This window comes from Ambystoma mexicanum, chromosome 12, assembly GCF_040938575.1.
Source record: "Ambystoma mexicanum isolate Mex_15411 chromosome 12, UKY_AmexF1_1, whole genome shotgun sequence".
NCBI lineage: Eukaryota > Metazoa > Chordata > Amphibia > Caudata > Ambystomatidae > Ambystoma > Ambystoma mexicanum.
In genome coordinates, this window is record NC_090936.1 from 729,440,110 (window position 1) to 729,458,001 (window position 17,892).

The following is a 17,892-nucleotide window of genomic DNA, read 5'->3' on the forward strand; positions in this document are numbered from 1 at the left end:
GATCTAACTTAGTGTAGATACAAGCATCCTTCACTTGGTCTAGTAGTTCAGGGATCAGAGGCAACGGGTATCGATTCTTGACTGTTATCTGGTTCAATACGCGGTAGTCTATGCACGTTCTGAGGTCACCTTCCTTTTTAGGTACGAAGAACAAAGCTGAAGATGCAGGGGACTTGGATGAGCGAATAAAGCCATTGGCAAGGTACTGGTCTAAGTATTGTCGTAGGTGAAAGTTCTCAGGTTCCGTAAGGGCATAGATCCTGCTACAAGGGATTTGTGCACCGGGTATGAGATTGATTTGACAATCGTATGATCTGTGAGGAGGTAAGGTGTTTGCCTGTTCCTTTTGGAAGACATCCTGGAATTATTGGTATTCTGGAGGATGTTGCGTGACTGCTGTGGTTACTGTGGGCAGGCCTGCGTTCTGATTTTTCTTTGGGTAAGAGGTTTGTGCACAATCCGGGAAGGTTATTCTCTTCTCTCGCCAATCAATACAAGGATTATGTGTTTCCAACCAAGGTATCCCCAGTATTATTTGGAACTGTGGGGCTTTGATTAGATCAAATACAATAGTCTCTCGATGCCCATCCTGACCCAATAGTGTCATCTCTGCGGTGGAGTGAGTTACAGGTCCAGAAGCAATTTCAGTTCCATCGACTGTGATGATGACATCTGAGGTGGTTTTTCGGCAGAGAGGTAGATTCATCCTAGAAGCCAATTCATAGTCCACATAGTTTCCTATGGTCCTGCTATCAATGTATGCCCTTACTGCGTGCATACGGGATGGCTGCCCTGGATCTACGAGGACCATTGGTATGATGAAATGCGAGGTCTGAGTATCCTTCTTCAAGCTCGGCAAGCGGACCTCTACGCTTGTCGGGCGTGGTCGTTTCCCGAGTCAGACTCCATATGGCTTTTATCAGCAGCTCCTACCACCTTCTTGGGTGGTTTTACAGGGCAATCCCGTAGAAAATGTCCAGAAGTTCCACAATATAGACACAATTGCATTTGCCGTCTCCTTTCCCTTTCCTTCTGGGTTAAGGGTCCTTTAACCCCTCCAATTTGCATGGGTTCTGAAGAATCTGCTCCTTTGGGGTTAGCGTGAGTTTTGACCAACACCCGATTCTCAAACTTGGCTCAATCAGACTTTCTGTTCTGAAGTCTGTGATCTAACTGGACCACTAAGGCTATATATTCAGCGCAGTCTTGAGGTGGGTTCACGACTTGAGCCAAGACATCCTTGAGTTCTCCTCGAAGCCCTCGATGAAATACCGTGATTCGTTTTTCTTCAGGCCATCCAGTTTCCACCACCAATCTATTGAAGGTTGCAATATAGGTTAGCAGATCCTGGTTCCCCTGTCGTAAGGATAAAAGTTTGTTATCCAGGGCTTGTCCCTGTGATTGTCTGGCAAATAGTCTTTCCATGCTCATTTGAAAACCCTGAAAATCCCGGAGAAGAGGGTCATCCTGGTTGACTAGCAGAATGGACCAATCCGCTGCGCTGCCACTAAGATATGATAATACAAAGGCTACTTTAGCTTGGTCATTTGGAAAGGCTCCCGGTCTGCATAAAAAGTGCAAGCGGCATTGGTTCATGAACATGGTGAACCTCTTGGGGTCCCCAGCAAAGCGTTCGGGTGGAGATAACGGAATATTTCCTGGTAAAATCACTTGCACAGGATTGCTTTATGAAACTGGGGCTGGATTCCCCCCAAACCCAGGTAGGGGTGTTTGTCCAGCTTGGTTTTGCAGCAGTTGCCTGGCGAGATCATCTGTGAGCTCCTTCAATACAATTAGTTCTCTTCTGAGGGTATTAGTCTCTTGGCGACCGGCGTGCACTTCTGCCCTAAGTTCCCCCAATAGTTGGGCCAGTTGGTCGGTTTCTGAAGTTTCCATAACGCCTGGGTGGGGATTTGTAGATGGGCTTCGCGTTCTGTTACACTCACCTGGCTCCCACAGGGGCGTCGGTCGGACCCGGACTGCTGCGGCCTCCACCCACGTGATGCGTAGTGCAGCGATGACTGACTGGATCTGCCCTCCAATTCTTGTTTGCTTGACTCGTAGAAATATTCTCCTACAAGTGGAGAGATGGATTTAGCCACTTGTGGATTCAAGTGATAGCACCCCCACTGTCTTCCCCTCTAATCACCACTGAAGTGCCCTCTCAGCAATCTCACCTTATATTCTTGAAGGATGAGCCCTCCATCCTGCGAAGTACGCAGGGGCGCGTTGATGACCAGTTACTTCACTGGCCTGAAGATATTGGAAGAGTTGTAGACCAATCCTGACTCCAAAAGGTCCTGGCAAAGGCCGTAAGTATATATTTCGTAAGAGTTCAAAATGTCTGGAATTCACTCCTGTCCAATTCCTCTTTTATCTTACAGCTTTGACCCAATAAGAAGATTGACAACTGAAAGCGCTCCGGTAAAAGTCTGTGTTACCCAACACTGTCTGGTAAATAATGCCCAGGGTTAAACTTGCTGCTTTCTCCTTTTCTCACAGGTGCGGCATAAGAAGAGGTGGCGTGCTGATGAATAATACCTCCAGCGGTAAAATCAGGTAAGCATATGGCGGCTAAAGAGATTGTCTCTGTCTGTTCTCTCTGCTCACCTTGTTGTTTCTTGTCCCCCTTAGGTGCCGGAATTCGGAGATGTAAAGATGGAGACAGCGCCGGATCGAAGAGATGCTGCATGGAACGGTGAGTATGGTGCGGCGCTGCTGTTGACGATGCGGCGCTAATAAAACAAAGTCTTTCCTCAGGTTTGAAGATGCGATGAATCCGGGATCAGGTAAGAAATCAGGTAATATTCTTGTTCTAACCTTTGCTTCTTTCCTTCTTTCTAGGTGCTCCAGGTTCGAGGCGGGCTTGGCAGAAGGCTGGATGCTGCTGCTGGCACGGTGAACGTTACGCTGCCGGATGCAGAATAACGTGAAGCGTGTGCTGCTCTTTGGGCGTGGTTTAAATAGCCTCCAAAGTAGTCCCAGGTAGGTATTCCTCCCCGACCACACCCGAGTAACAAAATAGTCCCAAAGGTAAAGTAGTCCCTTCCAGGCCTCACATGGGCTTGGATCTTCTTGCAGCATGGTCTGCATCAGGTAAGTGTGCACTTATGAGCCTGGCGCCTATGGTGCCAGGACTGATGTCCGATATGAGCCTGGTGCCATTGGCGCCAGGACTTAACCCAGACAGCCCCTAGCAGGGGTTGCTGGGTTTTCTCAAGGCAACATGATGCCTGCTCCCGGGGCTGATGGACGTGGTCTGGATGCCCGGGATATGCATCATTACACATCATCGCATGTGGGTGTTGTGGTGCACCCTGTACGGTCATGGGTAGGCCCAGGATAGTTTGCATAGACAGAGGTGATGATTCAATGGGCATTGCATACAATCTGTACGTTCATGGAATGCCAATGCTTGCTGTTGTGGTAGCTGTTCTCATTGGCCCTAGGTGGACGTAGGGCCACATGGGTGCAATCTATGGCACCAAGTACTTTGGGGAAGTATGCCACCCTGTAAAAGTCCTGAACCATGGCCTGCCTTTCTGCGGGTGTTCTGGGCATGTATATGTGCCTGTGGACTGAGGGGCGTGCAGTCATGATTGCTAACACCAGGTTTAGGCAGCGTGACTGTGTGGGCTGTGAGACACCCCCAACTGTGGCAGTTGTCTGCTGAAATGAGGCAGTGGCCAAAAAATGCAGGACATTGAGCACCTTTTCCAAGGGACTCAGTGTTTGGGAGCACAAGGTGGGTGATGTGAGCTCATCCATCCACTCAGTAAGCAGGTCTAGGATGATATGAGGTGGAAACCTATATCTGCCATATCCCTCATCATCAGGCATACCAAAAAGACTGGTCCTGGGTAAAAAAATGAGGGCTCTGGCTATTCTTCTCCTCCTACGGTGTCCCAAGATCACTGCTGCGAGAAATGGGACATTCATCATAGCAGTATATGTGTGTTAGTGGTTTGTGTGCACTTTTATACTGCGTGGGGACGCTTCCGCCTGCCTTCGTGTGGCAGACATGTTTACGCCTGTCTGTCTTTTGGTGTGCGCGTGTTTCCCCTATTTGTTTCCATGAATACGCGTTGTTCGCGCGCGTGTGGGCATTCCATGTATTTCCCAGCAGTACTTCCCCAGTTACGCCCTCATTTTCACACGTTGTTCCCCATTCCGTGTGTTCCGCCACCTTTTTGGTGTGTGCGCTACACGTTGTGCGCTTTCACTGTGCGCATCGCGCACAGCGTTCGGGATGTCACTGTGATGTGTGCGCCCGTGTGCGCCACGCACAGTTTCGGCACAGCTCCCTGGAAAAACTTGTGCACAGACTTCCATGAATCGTTTGCGTGCGATTCAAACGCGTGTGCTGGATTTTTCTCGCTTGCACCACCGATTCCGGCTCACAATTATTCCATGAATCAGCCTGTTTGTCTTTACAAATTAAGTAAACAATTAAAATGAAATTTGTTTATGACCATCTCTTTTGTGGGTAGAAGACACCAGTTCAGATAGTCTTGCCCACCGAATGGTTTTAATATAATGTAATATAATGTTTTGCCAATATGACCAATTCAATGGTTTCCCGATCATTGAAGAATTGGTACCTGATAGCTGCCACATTTCTACATACATTAACCTTATCTAGAGTTTTATCTAGATAATATAAGTTACTTAAATTACAGTTCACCTTCACAGAATTCAAAAACTTACAAGCATATGCTAGCCACTCTATTCCTACGGCACTCTGCAGATCAATGATTTCAATACAAAATTGTGTCAATGTGGCATTATCGGTAATTAGTGATTTTAAAAATGTAAGAACTGGAGCCATCATAAAGTGGTCTCTAAAAACATAAGACCTATTCTGGTGGGAAATGTGAAATGTGGCGCTGAAATCAGTGCTCATAACAGGCGTTTGCAGAATCTGTTTTGTTCGGTTTGTAAATATGGACATTTTTAAAACCAATACAGAAGCTCCATATAGTGCAATAGAGCAAGCTGCTGCCTCATACATTTTCAAAATATTTTTGCATCATCAATTTTTTACAAAACGCAGTTACACCTCCAATTGCCTTATTCACCTCAGCCCATTGTTTAAATAAGTGATTCAGATAAGTTTCAGTTGTATGACATCCCAGATTATCACATCTATCAACATTCGGAATAGACAATCCACTAGTATAAGACATTCAGCATGGCTTATTTTGTTTCTTTATAGTGAATGTAATTGCAGATTCATTAGATTCATATATTAAGTAAAGATATCCAACACAATATTAAAAGATTTATGAGTTTGAAGCAAATGATACAAAACCTTAATTCCATATGCTAACAAAGGCGATAGTCAAAGGAATTGTTATGCAAAAAGAAACTTTAATCCCCAAATCTTCCTAAACAAATATTAAAACAAATACACCGTATGACCAGAAATAACGTCCCGTCTACAAATGGTCCTGCAGCTCAATCTGAAATGTGTGCCTACAGTAGTTCAAATGTTTACAACAATTTATAAAACAATACATAAAAGTAAAAGACAGAAGTGGAATCAAAGATATTCAGAACATGAACTCCTGTCCAGTTCGCATCAGCAACTAATTATGTTGAGATATTTCATGATGCACTTCAAGAGCATCCTTTAAAAGCACCTTTCCTCATATAAAAAGGTTAGCAAGTCACCACTCTAGATACAATGCATACTTTTCTGCATAACTGTACAGTGCTAAACGTCCAGCTCTAGAATTACAAAAACTAAATAAACTCTACTAACTGGCACAGCACAAGAAGTCTTATGACAACTGACTTACAAACAAGCGACCAACAGTTTCTAACCAGTAGCTTTCTTTGAAACAAGTATAAGAAAGAAATAGCAGCGTTTCAGACTACCTCTGCAGAAATCCCAGGCAAAATATGTATTTGCTGCCATATAACCTTCTACAAGCAAAGTACAAAAAAAGTACAAAATCAAGTACATGTGCACACATTTGAAGACAATGAGCAATCACAATGTTTCCAATTGCCTTTGTAATTAACAGCAGATAATAAACGAGGCATAACAGAGTAATTATAATTATGTGCAAATTACAATAATAAGCTGAAGGACGAACAAATACTCTCTCTGGCTATCAATAACAATTTAGGAATAGTCCCATTTCCCAATGCTCTCTAACAACTCAATTTATATAAGAGTATTATCATTCAAACAGTACACTCATTCCTACCTATAACACAATTAAACCCTAAGACTACTAAATGTCCTATATCACAATTACATAAAGGCATTCGTGGGAAGGTATATTTACCATTAGACCTCAAATATAATGTATTGGTAAATGGAGTATCAACAAAAGACAGAATATTTTGGTGACAACTATTTGACTTCATGAAAATAAAGATCTAGAATACCTCAAAGAACACAATAAATACCTGAAAGGTACACACATAGAAACAATATAAAAGAAACAACCAAAATATAAGAAAGGACACCAAAAACGTGTCTATTTGAATGTGTTGATCCTAATATTATGGATAACATGCTTGATCACTCCACAGTCCACAGTCCACAGTCCACAGTCTACACACTACAGTCCACCCACTACATTCAAGACACACCATGGAAGATGCTTTAGAAACATACCAAATGCACTGAGCAAAAGGCTCTCAAATGAGTTTAAGGGAAGAAGAGGTTAGACGCACACTGTGTTGCACTAACCTTCCCTAAAGGAAGATGAGGAAGATATGATGAAAATGAGCTAATCACAGTATCGTTCTCCTCAGAATGTATTCTCAAGAAGATCCAAGATAACATCAAAACATTGAATACATTGTCTACCTTCTATTTGAAAGTGAACTAGCAACACTGTGCAATGGACTTGCTCGTACACTAACATCTGGAGCCCACTTTATTAATCAGTCGCCCACTGAACTACTTCAAAACATAAAAGACAAAGATGAAATACTGTAGCCAAGTATTACAACTATCTTTGTAAATGTGCATGACACAAAAGAATACTGGTTCTGACATCATATTCTGTTAAGGCGAGGTTCGTCCCAACGCAGAAGCAGCAAGAACTCCTTCCTCCCCCTGATGGTCTTGGCGCCTGGTTTGGGTTAACACAGGTCACCTCAACCCCCACGGGGAAAGAGGGTTAGGGTCCACGGATTGGATGGTTTCGGGGTGGTAGGGAAACCGGGTTGAGGGTTAGGAAGAAGTTATGGACAGGCTGGGGGCTGTTAGAAAAGGCATGCTCCTTGACTCCGACCTTTAGATGTCTGTTCAATTTGACCCAGGTATTGCTGCTTGTTTTCACGTTCGACCACTCATGCATTCGTATCTCATACATGGATTACCCTTGGTAGAACTCAACACTCAATATCAACATCAAACTTAGCTTTGTAATTTGTGTTCTCATGCACAGCATCAATACAAGGTTAAGCACTCAGTTTAGGGTAGGCACTGAGTTTTCCTTGGTACTCTAGGATTACAGACCCTTAACAGAAACAGGAATACTGATACAGTTTAGATAAAGCACAACTTAGATCCCCAAAAGGAACTTAGCTCTGGGTTTCTGATGTGTTTCAGTTTCGTTCCAGTTTCGTTACGCCCGCAGGCTCCGCAGCCCGTGGGCCCTGGAATCAAGGTCGCTGTAGGTAGCGGCATTCTCCTGACAAGAAAGGAGACAGTTAGATTTGCTCTTGTGTACTCTTGGGTTGCTCACAAGTACTCACGATCGGCGAGTAACATTCAACAAACACCTGCAACCGGCGAGTGTAGCGTTACGTTACCACCCGCAACTGGCGGATGTACTCCCACATGCAGTTTAGTATTGTTAATAGTTAGTTTGTAGCTTCCCTGAACTTGGCAGGCTCCCTCGATAGTCTAACTGACCACTGGAGCCTTTTATGAGTATTAGTTTTCCCTCAGGCAAGTATCAGAATAAATTGTTAACTTATTTTAAGAATCGCGGGGCCTGACGATTATATCCTGGCAGCGAGGGCGGCCCCGTGAGTGGCTTTGCTGGAGCGCTTGCGTGCTCTCGGTAGCAGTGTTCTTCGATTGCGCATGCACGTTGGCCGTATCGCGCATGCGCGTTGCTTTGGGTGTTGGTCTAGGCGTTCCCGAGCAGATTTCAGGCTCCGTGAGCCTGCTTTCTCCTCGCACGGGGCCCGGGCTGCTAGGGCTGTAGTCTTTGGACTCGAGGCTGCTGGGAGATGTAGTCTTCCCTGGGCCTTGTTACCAGGAAGCTTCTTCCTACTGCACCAGGAGCACCTACAAAAGGGGCAAAGGTGACATCTGCTAAAAGAGGTTCCCCCCACAGTTCCTGCAATCACTTGGCCTTTATACCGTCCCCGGGGGCATAGCCTCGACTTTATGACAGTACAGCCCCTCCCCGCAGAAGGGCCTGGTTTCGTGGGGTGGTTGCGATGGAACAGACGTAAGAGTCGAGGAGCATGCACATTAGAGGCGGGTTCCCATGACCTGTCCTCAGGGCCGAAACCCACCCAGTCAATCAAGTCATGCAACTGACCCCCCCTCACCCGTGAATTTAGTATGGCTTGGACCTCGTACTCTGGGTATCCCTCAACCAAGACTGGTGGTGGTCTCTCCATGCGCGTATTTTGGTCTGCTGGTTTTAGGAGTGCCACATGGAATATAGGATGAATTATCATGTTGTCAGGGAGATGAAGCCGCATGGCCACTGGATTCACCACTCGTGTGATGCGGAACGGGCCTAGGAAATGAGTTTTCAATTTCTGGGACCCAGGAAGATGCAAGTGCCGTGTTGAAAGCCAGACCTTATCCCCCACTCGGTACTCTGGGTTAGCTCGGCATCTTCTGTCTGCATACTTTTTACTAGTGTCCTTGGCTGAGATTAGATTCTCACGAACCTTCTTCCAGGTTCGAGTCAAATAGGCCACTTTAGTTTGTACTGATGGTAGTGTGTTTGGGATATGTTTGCTGCTTGGCTGTACATGCGGGTTATATCCGTAGGTTACATAAAAGGGAGAGTATCCTGTAGAAGAATGCTGAGAGTGTTATATGCTAATTCTGCCAACCACAGGAGTTCTACCCAGCCTTCCTCAGCTCTGTGCGTAAAACAGCGAAGGTACTGCTCTAGTGTCTGGTTTAATCGCTCAGTCTGTCTGTCTGTTTACGGGCGATAACTGCTGGACATTTGCAATTGTATTCCTATTTTTTCACAGAAATGACGCCATAACCTAGATGTAAACTGGGATCCACGATCCGAGATTATATGTTGTGGCACACCGTGCAGACGAACGACATGTTGTAGGAACAAATCCGCAAACTTTCCTGCTGTCGGCAAATCACAACTGGGTACAAAATGAGCAAGTTTAGAAAAGGAGTCCACTATTAGCAGTATTGTGGTATTGCCCTGATCTGGGAGTAGTTCAACTATAAAGTCTAATGACTCGGTATCCCATGGTTGTGAGGGTGTGGGTAAAGGCCGAAGTAGTCCTGCTGGTTTTCTATGATCTGTTTTGTTTCGCGCACATTTTTCACATCGGGTCACATATTCCTGTACTTCCTTATGGAGGTTGGGCCATCAATAGTGCCGCTGAAGTAGCTCCTGGGTTTTATTTACTCCCGGATGACCGGCCAACGGGGAATCATGACACCATTTAAGGGCATGAGTTTGCAGATCCTTGGTGGGCAGATAAACTTCTTTCCCCTGATATGGTATGCCATCCTGCAAAGAGCGTTTCAGATCCGAGTTTTCCCATTGGAGCAGTTCCTGGGCTGTCATGGCGTTTCCAATCTGTTCTAGTAGGGTATTGGTTATGCTTCCTATTACTTTACCAAGGGTTACAATGGGTTTTGCCATCTCATCAGCTCTGGGCGGCACTTGTGATTCCGGATACCTGGAGAGCAAATCTGCTTTTCTGTTCTCCTGACGGTACGTACGCCACTATAAAGTCAAAATCTGCAAAGTACATGGCCCATCGCAGTTTTCGTGGGGTGAGAGCCTGTGCTGATTTCAGGAATTGGAAGTTGCGGTGATCGGTTAGCAGTGTTATGGTATGTCTCGCCCCCAACAGGTAGTGCCTCCACTCAGCGAAAGCTGCCTTAATAGCAAGTAGTTCGTGATCGGCCGGCAATTGTGTAGTTCTGTTCTGCACAGTTGAGTGTCCTTGAGTAATAGGCTACTGGATGTAATTGTCCTGTAAGATCACGTTGAGATAGGATCGCTCCCAGGGCATAACTTGAAGCATCGGTTTCTACCAGGAATGGTAGCGTAGGATCTGGGTGTAACAGGAGAGGAGCTGAAGTGAAAGCCTCCTTTAATTGATTGAAACTACGTTCTGCCTCAGAGTCCCATACGAATGGCTTTCCTTTCTTGAGTTGGCGAGTAATGGCCAGACTTTTTTGCGCAAACCCTTGGATGAATCTTTGGTAAAAATGTGCAAATCCCAGTACTTATTGTAATTCCTTGATGTTTTGTGGAGCTGGCTAGTCCAGTATCGCTTGCACCTTACGTGTATCCATGTTTACCCCCTCGGGTGATAATATGAAGCCGAGGAATTCCACTGAGGTACAATGGAAGGTACATTTTTCTAATTTGGCAAATAGATGGTGTTCCCGTAGACGTCGTAAAACGGATCTGACATGTTGCACATGCTCGTTCTTATCCTGGGAGTAGATCAAAATATCGTCAATGTAAACCACGACGAATATATCCAGGAAACTTCGAAGAACCTCATTCAAGAAGTGTTGAAAGGCGGTGGGTGCGTTGCAGAGACCGAATGGCATGACCCGATACTCGTAAAGTCCAAACTTCGTTCGGAAGGCGGTCTTCCACTCGTCTCCTCACGGACCCGCACCAGATGGTAAGCACCTCGTAGGTCCAATTTGGTATATATTGTGGCTCCCCGAACTTGGTCCAACAAGACTGGTATAAGCGGGAGAGTGTATTGATTCTTGATCGTGATGCGGTTTACCTTGCGGTAATCGATACATGTCCTGAGTTCTCCGGTTAATAGCGGTGAAGAAACCGGTGAAGTGGAATGACGAATGAACCCATTCTGCAGATTGGCCTCTATGCACTCCTTGAGATGCTGATTCTCGGCTTCCGTTAATGCATAGATCCGGCTGCATGGCAACGCAGCTCCTGGCTCCAGATCTATTCTACAGTCAAATGGCCAGTGTGGTGGTAAAGTTTCGGCAGCCTTTTTGCTGAAAACATCCTGGAAATCCTGGTATTCTTGTGGTAGACCTTCTAGTGGATCTTTTTTCTCTTCTTGTGTGCCCCCTAAAACCTGCACTATCCATCCCAGTTCTTTGGTGCAATGAGTTCTACAAAAACTGGAGGAAAAACCAACTGTGCCACATGCCCAATCAATCGATGGGTTATGTAGTACCAGCCAGGGTAGGCCAAGGATAAAGCCGAACTGGGGGGCTGCAATAATATCGAATCGAATGAGCTCTTTATGGCCTTGGATGTTTAGTATCATTTCCCCTGTTTGTTGTGTCACCGGTCCAGAATTTAGTGGGGATCCGTCAACCGAACGAACTTCCTCATGAGTGTTCTTTGAGGCCACTGGTAAACCCAACCTTTCTGCATAATTGGAGTCAACAAAGTTACCGGTGGTGCCTGAATCCGCCATGAGAGAAATCACCTGGTCCCCTTGGCGTGTCTGTAGAGTACCAGTCACAGTAACATGTGTTTTATGAACCTGTGTTACATTATCCAACGAATGCACAGGGGCGTTTTGATAAGTCTGGCTCGGCACATCCGCCCTCCTCACTGGCGAACACTGGCGTTTCCCAACAATTAAGCGTTCTTCGGTTTGGCCCCACACTCTCTTACAAAGTGTCCAGACTTGCCGCAGTACATACAAAGCTTTTCCTTCCTACGCTTATCCCTTTCCTCTTTGGAAATAGGTCCTCGAATTGTTCCTATTTTCATAGGTTCAGCTTCCTGAGTCCTTTCTGCTGTTTTGCCTGAGGCCGTTGGAGCTCTTGGATAGTCTGTTCTTGTCAAGTTCTGTTTTGTATCCCATTTACGTCTGTCTTGCCTCCTTTCACCTTACCGATGGTCCAGACGCAAGGCCAGTTCTATCACATCTGTGCAGGTGGTTGGTTGCGGGTCCACCTGCACTATGAGATCTTTTCATTCTTCCCTGAGGCCTTGGTAGAAAAGGGCCAGTCTTTTCTCGTGGGGTCACTCGGCTTCGACCACCAACCGATTGAAAGTTGTAACATACCAGATGAGCTCCCTACTCCCCTGTCGCAATGTGAGCAGATCTCGATTTCGAATCAAGAAGGGTGCCCTCCTGTTAAACATCTTACCGAATTTGTCCTGGAATTCTGCCCAATCATAAAGCAAGCCATCATTCTTCTGTACCAAAGGAGTAGCCCAAGCTGCAGCATCCCCAGTGAGATAGGAAATTATGAAAGCTGTGCGGGACTGGGCCGAACGGAAGAGTGTTGGCTTGGTCAGAAAGTGCAACTGGCATTGTGTCATAAAAATTGAAAACTTTTGCGGGTCCCCCCATACCTTTCCGGAGTGGCTAAGGGCATAGGCGGTTCTGTGGTTAGCTGAACTTGCACTGGGGTAGGTGGGGGTCCATCTGGAAGGGGCCTACCTTGCGCCGTAAATTCCTGTACCCGATTGGCTAATGTTGTATAATCCTGCCTAGTGGCTTCTAATGCCGCCTTCAACTCATGTAGGACGCGGGCTATGTCCTCCATGGTTCCGGAGTTCATTCTACTTGGGTGTTGAATATACGTGGGTTCGCGCTTCTGTCAAGGCGAGGTTCATCCCAACGCAGAAGCAGCAAGAACTCCTTCCTCCCCCCCGACGGTCTTGGTGCCTGGATTGGGTTAACACAGGTCGCCTCGACCCCCACGGGGAAAGAAGGTTAGGATCTACGGATTGGATGGGTTTCGGGGTGCTAGGGAAACCGGGTTGAGGGTTAGGAAGAAGTTATGGACAGGCTGGGGGCTGTTAGAAAAGGCATGCTCCTTGACTCCGACCTTTAGATGTCTGTTCAATTTGACCCAGGTATTGCTGCTTGTTCTCACGTTCGACCGCTCATGCATTCATATCCCATACATGCATTACCCTTGGTAGAACTCAACACTCAATATCAACATCGAACTTAGCTTTGTAATTTGAGTTTTCCTTGGTACTCTAGGATTACAGACCCTTAACAGAAACAGGAATTCTAATACAGTTTAGATAAAGCACAATTTAGATCACCAAAAGGAACTTAGCTCTGGGTTTCCGATGTGTTTCAGATCCGCAGCCCATGGGCCCTGGAATCAAGGTCGCTGTAGGTACTCTTGTGTTGCTCACAAGTACTCGCGATCAGCGAGTAACATTCAACAAACACCCGCAACCGGCGAGTGTAGCGTAACGTTACCACCCGCAACTGGCGGATGCACTCCGACATGCAGTTAAGTATTGTTAATAGTTAGTTCGTAGCTTCCCTGAACTTGGCAGGCTCCCTCGATAGTCTAACTGGCCACCGGAGCCTTTTATGAGTATTAGTTTTCCCTCAGGCAAGTATCAGAATAAACTGTTAACTTATCTTAACAATCGCGGGGCCTGGCGATTATATCCTGGCAGCGAGGGCGGCCCCGCGAGTGGCTTCGCTGGAGCGCTTGCCAGATGCGTCCTCTCGGTAGCAGTGTTGAGCGCGAACAAGCGTTCTTCGATCGCGCATGCCCGTTGTCCGTATCGCGCATGCGCATTGCTTTGGGCATTGGTCTAGGTGTTCCCGAGCAGATTTCAGGCTCTGTGTGCCTGCTTTCTCCTCGCACGGGCCCCGGACTGCTAGGGCTGTAGTCTTTGGACTCGAGGCTGCTAGGAGATGTAGTCTTCCCTGTGCCTTGTTACCAGGAAGCTTCTTCCCACTACACCAGGAGCACCTACAAAAGGGGCAAAGGTGACATCTGCTAAAAGAGGTTCCCCCCACAGTTCCCGGGGACATAGCCTTGACTTTATGACACATTCATGTTCACTGTATGCTAAGGAACCAAGATCCCCCACATGATTTGTTACACTTAGTTGTGCAGAATGCACATGGGATGATTTACATGACTTTCTACTGCAATGAATCAAGGGTATCCATGCATTCTCTATAAGGGGGCCCTCCCTCTTTTAGGCTTGTGAGGTTATCCTGCTCCACAAGACCCTCCCTACGGGTCTGGGCAAGTCAGATTACACTATGAGAGACTCCCCCTTGGTGGACAAGGACTCCCGTTCTTCTGAGGAACATCCTAGAGCATCCACTATAATGGCATAGATGGGACTATCGGATATGAAAAACATTGTAAGCTCCAATGACTTGGCTGAAGACAAGTCTAAAATACCCCATTGAGTAGAAGAAAGAGGACCTGTCTCTTTAAGGAGATACGTATATTTAACCGAGACGAGTAGGCTGCAAGAGGAAAGCAAACAACCTGGGATAAGTGAGAGCATGCTGAGGAGAGGTGAAATATGACCGGTTATAAATTAACATTAGCAGGGGAAACCGTCTGACGAGGAGATGCCTGGAAGAGGCAGAGCCAAGGAGAGCCTCAGAGCCAGGGACCATTTTATAAGTCCTGAGGAGCAGAGGGAAATGCTGCAAGCCTGGCACCCATTGAACAGCACAGAGATGACCCAACAAGGGAGTCCACGAGACGCTCTGTGAACTGCAGTCAGATGCATTAGCATCGAAGCAGAAGACTGAGTTTGAGACACCGACAAGAAAGAGAAGCACAAGATACAGAGTAGAAGAAGAGGAGCGGAGCGTGTACCAAACCTGAAAGCGTTCCCGTGCAGATAAACAGTTAACAAAGAGAACGGGAATACTGGAAGGCTGCTGGGGCATCACTGCAAAGCAAGGGAAACTCGTCCCAGTACAAATGATGAGATACTTAAGATAAAGTTTTTAAAGCAGAATTGTGTTAATGTAATCATGAGAGTAACAAATAACGCCCAAAGAGAAGGCACTAAGGAATATGCACCAAGAGAACCTCGGCCCAGTGAGATTGATGAGACATTAGATTTAAAGCCTGGGAGGGTGAGGAAGGAGGAGTGCGGCACGCAGGTGGCATGCTTTTCCGCAAAGACTTTTACTTAAGCCAAAGGAAAAAAGGAAACCTAACAATCCCTAACTCTAAGAGGGGTATTCCTGCCTCAAAAAAACTAAGGAGCGGTCAGAATGTCCGTAACTAAACAGTCCACTGTATTGTGTCCAAATCCTGCTTCAAACCCTTACACTTATAAAATTAACTAAACTGGAACAGTCGGCTCTAAGTCAAGAAGAATGACTCAGTTCTTCTGAACGTACACAGTTCACAAAAAGAGGGAACGTCTCCCTTTTCCTGGCCTATGTTTACAGTTCCACAAAGTAGGAGGAATGGCTTCCATCCCCTGGCCTTTGTCAGGGCATTATTTACACACTTCCACAAAGTAGGGGGATTGTCTTCTTTCCCCTGATCCTGCTTAGGCTTGTATTTACAGTTCCACAAAGTAGGGGGAATGTCTCCCTTCCGCTAGCCTTTCTCACACCCCTGGTGTGCCCCTCCAGTGACTAACTTGGACAGGCCTGGTATTCGACCTTACAGATACCGCGACGAAGAAGAGGGATTGTTGGAGGACCTTGTAATTGTAATTGGTTATTTATAACATGCTTAATACCCAGAGGTTTCTAAGCACGTACCCAGGGATTGAACCTGTGTTGCCGCACGTCGTCTTGCTTCCAAGGTGAGCACATTGCCTCTGAGCTATCTTCTCGAATCGTCCTGTTGCACGGTTGGGTACTTGACCCCTGCATATGTTTGACTGATTCTTCACATTTTCCATGGTACACTCCCCTGCCAGGAATATTGTTTCTCTTTCAGAGGGTACTTTACCCTGGCATTACGCTTTCCTATACTTGGATCCCAGACCCCTTCACATTGGCTTCTCTTTCTCAAGTGCTCAACCCCTTCATATTGGCTTCTTGTGTCCCAGACTCCTGTTTCTGTGTTTCTCTTCATCTTCAGTCTCAGACCCCTTTGTATTGGCTTCTCGGGTACAAGACCCCTGTTTCTGTGATTCTCTCTCCCAGGTCCAAGACCCCCTAAATATTGGCTTCACTGGTCCCAGACCCCTGTTTTGATATTTCATCCTCTCTGGTCACAGATCCCTTTACATTGGCTTCTGTAATGTGCTAAAGTTCCCTGGCCCACCCTGTACTTTATGTATGAGCTCTCAATCTTTCACCTTGGTCTCAAATGTACTCTCGTCTTCGGATAGTTCTTTTAAACTGTTTTCTTTTTATGCATTACCATACGCAGCTCCCCAGCACATCCTGCAAGCCCGGCTGTGTGTACCTGCTGTATCATCTTGGTCAATGCTCTTTCGTGTCGGGACCATCAGCCTCTTCTACCTTCAGTCCTCAGTCTCCTTCCCAACAGGTCGGGACACCGTCTCTCCTTCTGCCACATCACGGTCAGTAGCTGCAGGTCCAGCTCTTCCATATTCATGGTGCTTGCCCTGCTTGCGGTGCCTCCAGCGAGGGACTGACAATGTTGTTAGCCCCTCTTTTCTTTTTAAGTTCCATGAAAGACAAAAGCTAGACTGTTAAATGCAATGATCTAGTGAGTTATTTTTAGTGCAGAGCATCGTCCTTGTCTCAGTATTTGAGGTGATAGTTCAGTGGAGTCAGTCCTGATCTTCCTCATCCCAGTACTAGTGGTACAATTGCTATAACAAAAACACATGGGGGAACTTATATGACAAGAGAAATGAAAAGAAGTTGAGGGTGCACTATAGCCCATTAACCCATGATGTCCTCCCTGGATCCCAGAGGAGGAACCCTCCCCATGAGATAAACCGGCTGAGTACCACCCACAAGGAGACTTTCCGGTATCGGCCCACCTCTCTGGCCTCATGGAAAACGTCTCCCCCCTCTGGGAGAAGGGACGACATCACAGGATTCGTCACAAGCCATTAAAGTGGAACCTTGTTAATGTCATCTCGAGAGTAACAAACAAGCCTGAGAGAAGTTGACAAATGTGAATGGGAAGGGAAATCAAGTAAAACAGATAAAGGAAGAATTGTATTGCATGGCTCTATTACAGTAATTTAAACCTTGGAATAATAAGAACAATTATTTGACCATGATGACCATAATACATTTCCAGCTTCTTTTGTAGCAAATGAAAGCAGCAAAAGACAAATTCAAACAATGGAAAGATGTGTTTCCAGATGGGTATCATTGAGAAGCTATTGGTAAAGAAACTCCTGAAGGAATGTAACCATCGCTTGCAGGTACCCAAGGACTACTCAGACATTTACATTTACGTGGAGGTCACTGAAGAAATTGAACATGGATTACACCACGAGAACAAAACGTCCATTTATAATAAGTACAAAGCTATGTTCTTGTAGATTAATGATGAATCTGGTTCTGACAAAAACATTTTTGTGAGAAAAAACAGACAACCTTTCAGGTGTTGCAAAGGTCCCACAGGCCTAGCTGCCTACAACATAGAAGGTGTAACATTATATTGACTACTCATGCTCCTTCATGAGCATTAGAACAAACTAGAGTATCACACATTAAATGTTCATGTCATCACACTTCCTGTGTGTCACAAAATCACTTCAAATTTAAATCCCTAAGGGAGCGGCTGCATACCGGTGAGGGTAGCGAAGGTAACACTCGGACCAGTGTGCTCCAGGGGCTGCGAGCAGGCATATGTTAATGCTGAATGAACTGAAAACTATGCTGTTAGTTTTGGAAACCAAATTGAGGGTTTATGAATGCCGAACAAGCTGCAAAGTGTTATTGATACTTTTAAGTGTACAGCAAGTAATACTGAATACCGGACAAAAAAGATATGATAAGCATATGGAAAATACAGAAGTTGAAAGCAACTGATAAGCCCTTATGAAC